Here is a 13919-nt window from a genome sequence, read left to right on the forward strand (position 1 = left end):
TCTCATGGCTCTCGTCCTCGGCAGAGCCTCATTCCGAAATGGCACACGTCCGGCTCCTTGTCCCAAACGGAAGGTGGCAGCCCTGAAAGCTGTTGCTGGTCTTCACCGTCCCCCTGCAGCCTATTCACAGGCACAACAGGATTCAGGAGCCGGGCTTGCCCAGAGGAGGAACATCTCATGGCTCTCGTCCTCCGCAGGGCCTGTTTCCAGAAAGGCACTCGTCCGGCTACTTGTCCCACACGGAAGGTGGCAGCCCTGAAAGATGTTGCTGGTCTTCACCGTCCCCCTGCAGCATATTCAGAGGCACAACAGGATTCAGGAGCCGGGCTTGTCTAGAGGAGGAACATCTCATGGCTCTCGTCCTCCGCATGGCCTGTTTTCAGAAATGCACACGTCCGGCTCCTTGTCCCACACGGAAGGTGGCAGCCCTGAAAGCTGTTGCTGGTCTTCACCGTCCCCTTGCAGCCTATTGACAGGCACAACAGGATTCAGGACCCGGGCTTGCCCAGAGGAGGAACATCTCATGGCTCTCGTCCTCGGCAGAACCTCATTCCGAAACGGCACACGTCCGGCTCCTTGTCCCACACGGAAGGTGGCAGCCCTGAATGCTGTTGCTGGTCTTCACCGTCCCCCTGCAGCCTATTCACAGGCACAACACAATCTGGGACCCGGGCTTGTCCAGAGGAGGAACATCTCATGGCTCTCGTAATCGGCAGGGGCTGTTTCCGAGAAGGCACACTACCGGCTCCTTGTCCCACACGGAAGGTGGCAGCCCTGAAAGCTGTTGCTGGTCTTCACCGTCCACCTGCAGCCTATTCAGAGGCACAACAGGATTCAGGACCCGGGCTTGCCCAGAGGAGGAACATCTCATGGCTCTCTTCCTCGGCAGGGCCTGTTTCTGAAAACGCACACGTCCACCTCATTGTCCCACACGGAAGCTGGCAGCCCGGAAAGCTTTTGCTGGTCTTCACCATCCCCCTGCAGCCTAATCTCAGGCGTAAGAGGATTTGGGACCCAGGCTTGCCCAGAGGAGGAACATCTCATGGCTCTCGTCCTCGGCAGAGCCTGATTCCGAAAAGGCACACGTCCGACTTCTTGTCCCACACGGAAGGTTGCAGCCCTGAATGCTGTTGCTGGTCTTCACCGTCCCCCTGCAGCCTATTCACAGGCACAACTGGATGTGGGACCCGGGCTTGCCCAGAGGAGGAACATCTCATGGCTCTCGTCCTCCGCAGGGCCTGTTTCCAGAAAAGCACACGTCCGGCTCCTTTTCCCAAACAGAAGGTGGCAGCCATGAATGCTGTTGCTGGTCTTCACCGTCCCCCTGCAGCCTATTCACAGGCACAACAGGATCTGGGACCCGGGCTTGCCCAGAGGAGGAACATCTCATGGCTCTCGTCATCGGCAGAGCCTGATTCCGAAAAGACACACGTCCGGCTCCTTGTCCCACATGGAAGGTGGCAGCCCTGAATGCTGTTGCTGGTCTTCACCGTCCCCCTGCAGCCTATTCAGAGGCACAACAGGATTCAGGAGCCGGGCTTGCCCAGAGGAGGAACATCTCATGGCTCTCGTCCTCGGCAGAGCCTCATTCCGAAACGGCACACTTCCGGCTCCTTGTCCCAAACGGAAGGTGGCAGCCCTGAAAGCTGTTGCTGGTCTTCACCGTCCCCCTGCAGCCTATTCACAGGCACAACAGGATTCAGGAGCCGGGCTTGCCTAGAGGAGGAACATCTCATGGCTCTCGTCCTCGGCAGGGCCTGTTTCCAGAAAGGCACACGTCTGGCTCCTTGTCCCAAACGGAAGGTGGCAGCCCTGAAAGATGTTGCTGGTCTTCACGGTCCCCCTGCAGCCTATTCAGAGGCACAACAGGATTCAGGACCCGGGCTTGCCCAGAGGAGGAACATCTCATGGCTCTCGTCCTCCGCAGGGCCTGTTTCCATAAAGGCACTAGTCCGGCTACTTGTCCCACACGGAAGCTGGCAGCCCTGAAAGATCTTGCTGGTCTTCACCGTCCTCCTGCAGCCTATTCAGAGGCACAACAGGATTCAGGAGCCGGGCTTGTCTAGAGGAGGAACATCTCATGGCTCTCGTCCTCCGCATGGCCTGTTTCCAGAAAGGCACACGTCCGGTTCCTTGTCCCACACGGAAGGTGGCAGCCCTGAAAGCTGTTGCTGGTCTTCACCGTCCCCCTGCAGCCTATTCACAGGCACAACAGGATTCAGGACCCGGGCTTGTCCAGAGGAGGAACATCTGATGGCTCTCGTCCTTGGCAGGGCCTGTTTCCGAGAAGGCACACGTCCGGCTCCTTGTCCCACACGGAAGGTGGCAGCCCTGAATGCTGTTGCTGGTCTTCACCGTCCCCCTGCAGCCTATTCAAAGGCACAACAGGATTCAGGACCCGGGCTTGCCCAGAGGAGGAACATCTCATTGCTCTCTTCCTCGGCAGGGCCTGTATCCGAGAAGGCACACTAACGGCTCCTTGTCCCACATGGAAGGTGGCAGCTGTGAAAGCTGTTGCTGGTCTTCACCATCCCGCTGCAGCCTATTCACAGGCACAACAGGATTCAGGACCCAGGCATGCCCAGAGGAGGAACATCTCATGGCTCTCGTCCTCCACAGGGCCTGTTTCTGAAAACGCATACGTCCACCTCATTGTCCCACACGGAAGGTGGCAGCCCTGAAAGCTGTTGCTGGTCTTCACCGTCCCCCTGCAGCCTATTCACAGGCACAAGGGGATTTAAAACCCGGGCTTGCCCAGAGGAGGAACATCTCATGGCTCTCGTCCTCCGCAGGGCCTTTTTCCAGAAAGGCACACGTCCGGCTCCTTTTCCCAAACAGAAGGTGGCAGCCCTGAATGCTGTTGCTGGTCTTCACCGTCCCCCTGCAGCCTATTCACAGGTACAACAGGATTCAGGACACGGGCTTGCCCAGAGGAGGAACATCTCATGGCTCTCGTCCTCGGCAGAGCCTCATTCCGAAACGGCACACGTCCGGCTCCTTGTCCCAAACGGAAGGTGGCAGCCCTGAAAGCTGTTGCTGGTCTTCACCGTCCCCCTGCAGCCTATTCAGAGGCACAACAGGATTCAGGAGCCGGGCTTGCCTAGAGGAGGAACATCTCATGGCTCTCGTCCTCCGCAGGGTCTGTTTCCAGAAAGGCACTCGTCCGGCTCCTTGTCACACACGGAGGTGGCAGACCTGAAAGCTGTTGCTGGTCTTCACCGTCCCCCTGCAGCCTATTCAGAGGCACAAAAGGATTCAGGAGCCGGGCTTGCCCAGAGGAGGAACATCTCATGGCTCTCTTCCTCGGCAGGGCCTGTTTCCAGAAAGGCACACGTCCGGCTCCTTGTCCCACACTGAAGGTGGCAGCCCTGAAAGATGTTGCTGGTCTTCACCGTCCCACTGCAGCCTATTCAGAGGCACAAAAGCATTCAGGAGCCGGGCTTGCCTAGAGGAGGAACATCTCATGGCTCTCGTCCTCCGCAGGGCCTGTTTCCAGAAAGGCACTCGTCGGGCTCCTTGTCCCACACGGAAGCTGGCAGTCCTGAAAGATGTTGCTGGTGTTCACCGTCCCCCTGCAGCCTATTCACAGGCACAACAGGATTCAGGAGCCGGGCTTGCCTAGAGGAGGAACATCTCATGGATCTCGTCCACCGCAGGGCCTGTTTCCAGAAAGGCACACGCCCGACTCCTTGTCCCAAACGGAAGGTTGCAGCCCTGAAAGCTGTTGCTGGTCTTGACCGTCCCCCTGCAGCCTATTAAGAGGCACAACAGCATTCAGGACCCGGGCTTGTGTAGAGGAGGAACATCTCATGGCTCTCGTCCTCCGCAGGGCCTGTTTCCAGAAAGGCACACGCCCGACTCCTTGTCCCAAGCGGAAGGTTGCAGCCCTGAAAGCTGTTGCTGGTCTTCACCGTCCCCCTGCAGCCTATTCAGAGGCACAACAGGATTCAGGAGCCGGGCTTGCCCAGAGGAGGAACATCTCATGGCTCTCGTCCTCGGCAGGACCTGTTTCTTAAAAGGCACACGTCCGGCTCCTTGTCCCACACGGAAGGTGGCAGCCCTGAAAGCTGTTGCTGGTCTTCACCATCCCCCTGCAGCCTATTCACAGGCACAACAGCATTCAGGAGCCGGGCTTGCCTAGAGGAGGAACATCTCATGGCTCTCGTCCTCGGCAGGGCCTGTTTCCAGAAAGGCACACGTCCGGCTCCTTGTCCCACACGGAAGGTGGCAGCCCTGAAAGCTGTTGCTGGTCTTCACCGTCCCCCTGCAGCCTATTCACAGGAACAAGGGGATTTAAAACCCGGGCTTGCCCAGAGGAGGAACATCTCATGGCTCTCGTCCTCGGCAGAGCCTCATTCCGAAACGGCACACGTCCGGCTCCTTGTCCCAAAAGGAAGGTGGCAGCCCTGAAAGCTGTTGCTGGTCTTCACCGTCCCCCTGCAGCCTATTCAGAGGCACAACAGGATTCAGGACCCGGGCTTGCCTAGAGGAGGAACATCTCATGGCTCTCGTCCTCCGCAGGGTCTGTTTCCAGAAAGGCACTCGTCCGGCTCCTTGTCCCACACGGAGGTGGCAGCCCTGAAAGCTGTTGCTGGTCTTCACCGTCCCCCTGCAGCCTATTCAGAGGCACAAAAGGATTCAGGAGCCGGGCTTGCCTAGAGGAGGAACATCTCATGGCTCTTGTCCTTGGCAGGGCCTGTTTCCAGAAAGGCACACGTCCGGCTCCTTGTCCCAAACGGAAGGTGGCAGCCCTGAAAGATCTTGCTGGTCTTCACCGTCCCCCTGCAGCCTATTCACAGGCACAACAGGATTCAGGACCCGGGCTTGCCCAGAGGAGGAACATCTCATGGCTCTCGTCCTCGGCAGGGCCTGTTTCGAGAAGGCACACGTCAGGCTCCTTGTCCCAAACGGAAGGTGGCAGCCCTGAATGCTGTTGCTGGTCTTCACCGTCCCCCTGCAGCCTATTCACAGGCACAACACAATCTGGGACCCGGGCTTGTCCAGAGGAGGAAAATCTCATGGCTCTCGTCCTCGGCAGAGCCTGTTTCCAGAAAGGCACACGTCCGGCTCCTTGTCCCAAAAGGAAGGTGGCAGCCCTGAAAGATGTTGCTGGACTTCACCGTCCCCCTGCAGCCTATTTACAGGCACAAGGGGATTTGGGACCCAGGCATGCCCAGAGGAGGAACATCTCATGGCTGTCATCCTCGGCAGAGCCTGTTTCCAAAAGGCACACGTCCGGCTCCTTGTCCCACACGGAAGGTGGCAGCCCTGAATGCTGTTGCTGGTCTTCACCGTCCCCCTGCAGCCTATTCACAGGCACAACAGGATTCAGGACACGGGCTTGCGTAGAGGAGGAACATCTCATGGCTCTCGTCCTCCGCAGGGCCTGTTTCCAGAAAGGCACACATCCGTCTCCTTGTCCCACACGGAAGGTGGCAGCCCTGAAAGCTGTTGCTGGTCTTCACCAATCCCCTGCAGCCTATTCACAGGCACAACAGGATTCAGGACCCGGGCTTGCCCAGAGGAGGAACATCTCATGGCTCTCGTCCTCGGCAGGGCCTGTTTCTTAAAAGGCACACGTCCGGCTCCTTGTCCCAAACGGAAGGTGGCAGACCTGAATGCTGTTGCTGGTCTTCACCGTCCCCCTGCAGCCTATTCAGAGGCACAAAAGGATTCAGGAGCCGGGCTTGCCTAGAGGAGGAACATCTCATGGCTCTTGTCCTTGGCAGGGCCTGTTTCCAGAAAGGCACACGTCCGGCTCCTTGTCCCAAACGGAAGGTGGCAGCCCTGAAAGATCTTGCTGGTCTTCACCGTCCCCCTGCAGCCTATTGACAGGCAAAACAGGATTCAGAACCCGGGCTTGCCCAGAGGAGGAACATCTCATGGCTCTCGTCCTCGGCAGGGCCTGTTTCGAGAAGGCACTCGTCCGGCTCCTTGTCCCACACGGAAGGTGGCAGCCCTGAAAGCTGTTGCTGGTCTTCACCGTCCCCCTGCAGCCTATTTACAGGCACAAGGAGATTTGGGACCCAGGCATGCCCAGAGGAGGAACATCTCATGGCTCTCGTCCTCGGCAGAGCCTGTTTCCGAAAAGGCACACGTCAGGCTCCTTGTCCCACACGGAACGTGGCAGCCCTGAAAGATGTTGCTGGTCTTCACCGTCCCCCTGCAGCCTATTCACAGGCACAACACAATCTGGGACCCGGGCTTGTCCAGAGGAGGAACATCTCATGGCTCTCGTCCTCGGCAGAGCCTGTTTCCAGAAAGGCACACGTCCGGCTCCTTGTCCCACACGGAAGGTGGCAGCCCTGAAAGCTGTTGCTGGTCTTCACCGTCCCCCTGCAGCCTATTCACAGGCACAACAGGATTCAGGACACGGGCTTGCGTAGAGGAGGAACATCTCATGGCTCTCGTCCTCCGCATGGCCTGTTTCCAGAAAGGCACACGTCCGTCTCCTTGTCCCACACGGAATGTGGCAGCCCGGAAAGCTGTTGCTGGTCTTCACCATCCCCCTGCAGCCTATTCACAGGCACAACAGGATTCAGGACCCGGGCTTGTCCAGAGGAGGGACATCTCATGGCTCTCTTCCTCGGCAGGGCCTGTTTCTAAAAAGGCACACGTCCGGCTCCTTTTCCCAAAAGGAAGGTGGCAGCCCTGAAAGATGTTGCTGGTCTTGACCGTCCCCCTGCAGCCTATTAAGAGGCACAACAGCATTCAGGACCCGGGCTTGTGTAGAGGAGGAACATCTCATGGCTCTCGTCCTCGGCAGGGCCTGTTTCCAGAAAGGCACACGTCCGACTCCTTGTCCCAAACGGAAGGTTGCAGCCCTGAAAGCTGTTGCTGGTCTTCACCGTCCCCCTGCAGCCTATTCACAGGCACAACAGGATTCAGGAGCCGGGCTTGCCTAGAGGAGGAACATCTCATGGCTCTCGTCCTCGGCAGGGCCTGTTTCCAGAAAGGCACACGTCCGGCTCCTTTTCCCAAACGGAAGGTGGCAGCCCTGAAAGATGTTGCTGGTCTTCACCGTCCCCCTGCAGCCTATTCAGAGGCACAACAGGATTCAGGAGCCGGGCTTGCCTAGAGGAGGAACATCTCATGGCTCTCGTCCTCCGCAGGGCCTGTTTCCAGAAAGGCACTCGTCCGGCTCCTTGTCCCACACGGAAGCTGGCAGCCCTGAAAGATGTTGCTGGTCTTCACCATCCCCCTGCAGCCTATTCACAGGCACAACAGGATTCAGGACCCGTGTAGGGTTTACTGATTAATCCGTGCGGGGTCCGGACGACGAAACACCAATGTGATGATTAAAGTCGCCAGTTTATTGACCTTAGCTAATCATTTTTATACAATTCTCTAAGTTGTTGAGAGACTTTGATTGGCTACTACATGCAAGCACTTCGTGTCCACACGCACAAGCATAAGCGGTGATTGGTTACATCGTACTGTCCACGCGCACAAGCATAAGCGGTGATTGGTTACATCGGTACTGTCCACGCGCATAAGCATAAGCGGTGATTGGTTACATCGGTACTGTCCACGCGCACAAACATAAGACATAATTGGTTGTGTTAATTAGATCATACAAGACTTGTCTTAGTCCAATTGGTCAAGATAAGCCCCTGAATTGAGGTTGTTCGTGCCAAGTTCCCTTTATCGTGGAATGTGCACCTGTGTTTTCCTAATTGGGATCTTTCATCTTTTATCTTTTTGTTTATTCTGTTCAAGGCCTTCTAAAGGCGCCTGGAACAATCTTGTGACCATGAGCTATTTTCAGGTCCAATAACTAACTTCCATATAACTGAACCCTACAGACCCGGGCTTGCCCAGAGGAGGAACATCTCATGGCTCTCGTCCTCGGCAGAGCCTCATTCCGAAACGGCACACGTCCGGCTCCTTGTCCCACACGGAAGGTGGCAGCCCTGAATGCTGTTGCTGGTCTTCACCGTCCCCCTGCAGCCTATTCAGAGGCACAACAGGATTCAGGAGCCGGGCTTGCCCAGAGGAGGAACATCTCATGGCTCTCGTCCTCGGCAGGGCCTGTTTCTTAAAAGGCACACGTCCGGCTCCTTGTCCCACACGGAAGGTGGCAGCCCTGAAAGCTGTTGCTGGTCTTCACCATCCCCCAGCAGCCTATTCACAGGCACAACAGCATTCAGGAGCCGGGCTTGCCTAGAGGAGGAACATCTCATGGCTCTCGTCCTCGGCAGGGCCTGTTTCCAGAAAGGCACACGTCCGGCTCCTTGTCCCACACGGAAGGTGGCAGCCCTGAAAGCTGTTGCTGGTCTTCACCGTCCCCCTGCAGCCTATTCACAGGCACAAGGGGATTTAAAACCCGGGCTTGCCCAGAGGAGGAACATCTCATGGCTCTCGTCCTCGGCAGAGCCTCATTCCGAAACGGCACACGTCCGGCTCCTTGTCCCAAAAGGAAGGTGGCAGCCCTGAAAGCTGTTGCTGGTCTTCACCGTCCCCCTGCAGCCTATTCAGAGGCACAACAGGATTCAGGAGCCGGGCTTGCCTAGAGGAGGAACATCTCATGGCTCTTGTCCTTGGCAGGGCCTGTTTCCAGAAAGGCACACGTCCGGCTCCTTGTCCCACACGGAAGGTGCGAGCCCGGAAAGATCTTGCTGGTCTTCACCGTCCCCCTGCAGCCTATTCACAGGCACAACAGGATTCAGGACCCGGGCTTGCCCAGAGGAGGAACATCTCATGGCTCTCGTCCTCGGCAGGGCCTGTTTCGAGAAGGCACACGACCGGCTCCTTGTCCCACACGGAAGGTGGCAGCCCTGAATGCTGTTGCTGGTCTTCACCGTCCCCCTGCAGCCTATTCACAGGCACAACACAATCTGGGACCCGGGCTTGTCCAGAGGAGGAAAATCTCATGGCTCTCGTCCTCGGCAGAGCCTGTTTCCAGAAAGGCACACGTCCGGCTCCTTGTCCCACAAGGAAGGTGGAAGCCCTGAAAGATGTTGCTGGTCTTCACCGTCCCCCTGCAGCCTATTTACAGGCAGAAGGGGATTTGGGACCCAGGCATGCCCAGAGGAGGAACATCTCATGGCTGTCATCCTCGGCAGAGCCTGTTTCCAAAAGGCACACGTCCAGCTCCTTGTCCCACACGGAAGGTGGCAGCCCTGAATGCTGTTGCTGGTCTTCACCGTCCCCCTGCAGCCTATTCACAGGCACAACAGGATTCAGGACACGGGCTTGCCCAGAGGAGGAACATCTCATGGCTCTCGTCCTCGGCAGGGCCTGTTTCTTAAAAGGCACACGTCCGGCTCCTTGTCCCAAACGGAAGGTGGCAGACCTGAATGCTGTTGCTGGTCTTCACCGTCCCCCTGCAGCCTATTCAGAGGCACAAAAGGATTCAGGAGCCGGGCTTGCCTAGAGGAGGAACATCTCATGGCTGTTGTCCTTGGCAGGGCCTGTTTCCAGAAAGGCACACGTCCGGCTCCTTGTCCCAAACGGAAGGTGGCAGCCCTGAAAGATCTTGCTGGTCTTCACCGTCCCCCTGCAGCCTATTGACAGGCAAAACAGGATTCAGGACCCGGGCTTGCCCAGAGGAGGAACATCTCATGGCTCTCGTCCTCGGCAGGGCCTGTTTCGAGAAGGCACACGTCCGGCTCCTTGTCCCACACGGAAGGTGGCAGCCCTGAAAGCTGTTGCTGGTCTTCACCGTCCCCCTGCAGCCTATTCACAGGCACAACAGGATTCAGGACACGGGCTTGCGTAGAGGAGGAACATCTCATGGCTCTCGTCCTCCGCATGGCCTGTTTCCAGAAAGGCACACGTCCGGCTCCTTGTCCCAAACGGAAGGTGGCAGCCCTGAAAGCTGTTGCTGGTCTTCACCATCCCCCTGCAGCCTATTCACAGGCACAACAGGATTCAGGACCCGGGCTTGTCCAGAGGAGGAACATCTCATGGCTCTCGTCCTTGGCAGGGCCTTTTTCCGAGAAGGCACACGTCCGGCTCCTTGTCCCACACGGAAGGTGGCAGCCCTGAAAGATGTTGCTGGTCTTGACCGTCCCCCTGCAGCCTATTAAGAGGCACAACAGCATTCAGGACCCGGGCTTGTGTAGAGGAGGAACATCTCATGGCTCTCGTCCTCCGCAGGGCCTGTTTCCAGAAAGGCACTCGTCCGGCTCCTTGTCCCACACGGAAGCTGGCAGCCCTGAAAGATGTTGCTGGTCTTCACCATCCCCCTGCAGCCTATTCACAGGCACAACAGGATTCAGGACCCGTGTAGGGTTTACTGATTAATCCGTGCGGGGTCCGGACGACGAAACACCAATGTGATGATTAAAGTCGCCAGTTTATTGACCTTAGCTAATCATTTTTATACAATTCTCTAAGTTGTTGAGAGACTTTGATTGGCTACTACATGCAAGCACTTCGTGTCCACACGCACAAGCATAAGCGGTGATTGGTTACATCGTACTGTCCACGCGCACAAGCATAAGCGGTGATTGGTTACATCGGTACTGTCCACGCGCATAAGCATAAGCGGTGATTGGTTACATCGGTACTGTCCACGCGCACAAACATAAGACATAATTGGTTGTGTTAATTAGATCATACAAGACTTGTCTTAGTCCAATTGGTCAAGATAAGCCCCTGAATTGAGGTTGTTCGTGCCAAGTTCCCTTTATCGTGGAATGTGCACCTGTGTTTTCCTAATTGGGATCTTTCTTCTTTTATCTTTTTGTTTATTCTGTTCAAGGCCTTCTAAAGGCGCCTGGAACAATCTTGTGACCATGAGCTATTTTCAGGTCCAATAACTAACTTCCATATAACTGAACCCTACAGACCCGGGCTTGCCCAGAGGAGGAACATCTCATGGCTCTCGTCCTCGGCAGAGCCTCATTCCGAAACGGCACACGTCCGGCTCATTGTCCCACACGGAAGGTGGCAGCCCTGAAAGCTGTTGCTGGTCTTCACCATCCCCCAGCAGCCTATTCACAGGCACAACAGCATTCAGGAGCCGGGCTTGCCTAGAGGAGGAACATCTCATGGCTCTCGTCCTCGGCAGGGCCTGTTTCCAGAAAGGCACACGTCCGGCTCCTTGTCCCACACGGAAGGTGGCAGCCCTGAAAGCTGTTGCTGGTCTTCACCGTCCCCCTGCAGCCTATTCACAGGCACAAGGGGATTTAAAACCCGGGCTTGCCCAGAGGAGGAACATCTCATGGCTCTCGTCCTCCGCAGGGCCTTTTTCCAGAAAGGCATACGTCCGGCTCCTTTTCCCAAACAGAATGTGGCAGCCCTGAATGCTGTTGCTGGTCTTCACCGTCCCCCTGCAGCCTATTCACAGGCACAAGGGGATTTAAAACCCGGGCTTGCCCAGAGGAGGAACATCTCATGGCTCTCGTCCTCGGCAGAGCCTCATTCGAAACGGCACACGTCCGGCTCCTTGTCCCAAACGGAAGGTGGCAGCCCTGAAAGCTGTTGCTGTTCTTCACCGTCCCCCTGCAGCCTATTCAGAGGCACAACAGGATTCAGGACCTGGGCTTGCCCAGAGGAGGAACATCTCATGGCTCTCGTCCTCGGCAGGGCCTGTTTCTTAAAAGGCACACGTCCGGCTCCTTGTCCCAAACGGAAGGTGGCAGACCTGAATGCTGTTGCTGGTCTTCACCGTCCCCCTGCAGCCTATTCAGAGGCACAAAAGGATTCAGGAGCCGGGCTTGCCTAGAGGAGGAACATCTCATGGCTCTTGTCCTTGGCAGGGCCTGTTTCCAGAAAGGCACACGTCCGGCTCCTTGTCCCAAACGGAAGGTGGCAGCCCTGAAAGATCTTGCTGGTCTTCACCGTCCCCCTGCAGCCTATTGACAGGCAAAACAGGATTCAGGACCCGGGCTTGCCCAGAGGAGGAACATCTCATGGCTCTCGTCCTCGGCAGGGCCTGTTTCGAGAAGGCACACGTCCGGCTCCTTGTCCCACACGGAAGGTGGCAGCCCTGAAAGCTGTTGCTGGTCTTCACCGTCCCCCTGCAGCCTATTTACAGGCACAAGGGGATTTGGGACCCAGGCATGCCCAGAGGAGGAACATCTCATGGCTCTCGTCCTCGGCAGAGCCTGTTTCCGAGAAGGCACACGTCCGGCTCCTGGTCCCAAACGGAAGGTGGCAGCCCTGAATGCTGTTGCTGGTCTTCACCGTCCCCCTGCAGCCTATTCACAGGCACAACACAATCTGGGACCCGGGCTTGTCCAGAGGAGGAACATCTCATGGCTCTCGTCCTCGGCAGAGCCTCTTTCCAGAAAGGCACACGTCCGGCTCCTTGTCCCACACGGAAGGTGGCAGCCCTGAAAGATGTTGCTGGTCTTCACCGTCCCCCTGCAGCCTATTTACAGGCACAAGGGGATTTGGGACACAGGCATGACCAGAGGAGGAACATCTCAGGGCTCTCGTCCTCGGCAGAGCCTGTTTCCAAAAGGCACACGTCCGGCTCCTTGTCCCACACGGAAGGTGGCAGCCCTGAATGCTGTTGCTGGTCTTCACCGTCCCCCTGCAGCCTATTCACAGGCACAACAGGATTCAGGACACGGGCTTGCGTAGAGGAGGAACATCTCATGGCTCTCGTCCTCCGCAGGGCCTGTTTCCAGAAAGGCACACATCCGTGTCCTTGTCCCAAACGGAAGGTGGCAGCCCTGAAAGCTGTTGCTGGTCTTCACCATCCCCCTGCAGCCTATTCACAGGCACAACAGGATTCAGGACCCGGGCTTGCCCAGAGGAGGAACATCTCATGGCTCTCGTCCTCGGCAGGGCCTGTTTCTTAAAAGGCACACGTCCGGCTCCTTGTCCCAAACGGAAGGTGGCAGACCTGAATGCTGTTGCTGGTCTTCACCGTCCCCCTGCAGCCTATTCACAGGCACAACATGATCTGGGACCTGGGCTTGTCCAGAGGAGGAACATCTCATGGCTCTCGTCCTCGGCAGGGCCTTTTTCCGAGAAGGCACACGACCGGCTCCTTGTCCCACACGGAAGGTGGCAGCCCTGAAAGATGTTGCTGGTCTTCACCGTCCCCCTGCAGCCTATTCACAGGCACAACAGGATTCAGGAGCCGGGCTTGCCTAGAGGAGGAACATCTCATGGCTCTCGTCCTCCGCAGGGCCTGTTTCCAGAAAGGCACTCGTCCGGCTCCTTGTCCCACACGGAAGCTGGCAGCCCTGAAAGATGTTGCTGGTCTTCACCGTCCCCCTGCAGCCTATTCACAGGCACAACAGGATTCAGGAGCCGGGCTTGCCCAGAGGAGGAACATCTCATGGCTCTCGTCCTCGGCAGAGCCTGATTCCGAGAAGGCACACGTCCGGCTCCTTGTCCCACACGGAAGGTGGCAGCCCTGAATGCTGTTGCTGGTCTTCACCGTCCCCCTGCAGCCTATTCACAGGCACAACAGGATTCAGGAGCCGGGCTTGCCCAGAGGAGGAACATCTCATGGCTCTCGTCCTCGGCAGGGCCTGTTTCTTAAAAGGCACACGTCCGGCTCCTTGTCCCACACGGAACGTGGCAGCCCTGAAAGCTGTTGCTGGTCTTCACCGTCCCCCTGCAGCCTATTCACAGGCACAACAGCATTCAGGAGCCGGGCTTGCCTAGAGGAGGAACATCTCATGGCTCTCGTCCTCGGCAGGGCCTGTTTCCAGAAAGGCACACGTCCGGCTCCTTGTCCCAAACGGAAGGTGGCAGCCCTGAAAGCTGTTGCTGGTCTTCACCGTCCCCCTGCAGCCTATTCAGAGGCACAACAGGATTCAGGACCCGGGCTTGCCCAGAGGAGGAACATCTCATGGTTCTTGTCCTCGGCAGAGCCTCATTCCGAAACGGCACACGTCCGGCTCCTTGTCCCAAACGGAAGGTGGCAGCCCTGAAAGCTGTTGCTGGTCTTCACCGTCCCCCTGCAGCCTATTCACAGGCACAACAGGATTCAGGAGCCGGGCTTGCCT

The sequence above is a fragment of the Accipiter gentilis genome, chromosome 35 (assembly GCF_929443795.1).
Source record: "Accipiter gentilis chromosome 35, bAccGen1.1, whole genome shotgun sequence".
Lineage (NCBI taxonomy): Eukaryota > Metazoa > Chordata > Aves > Accipitriformes > Accipitridae > Astur > Astur gentilis.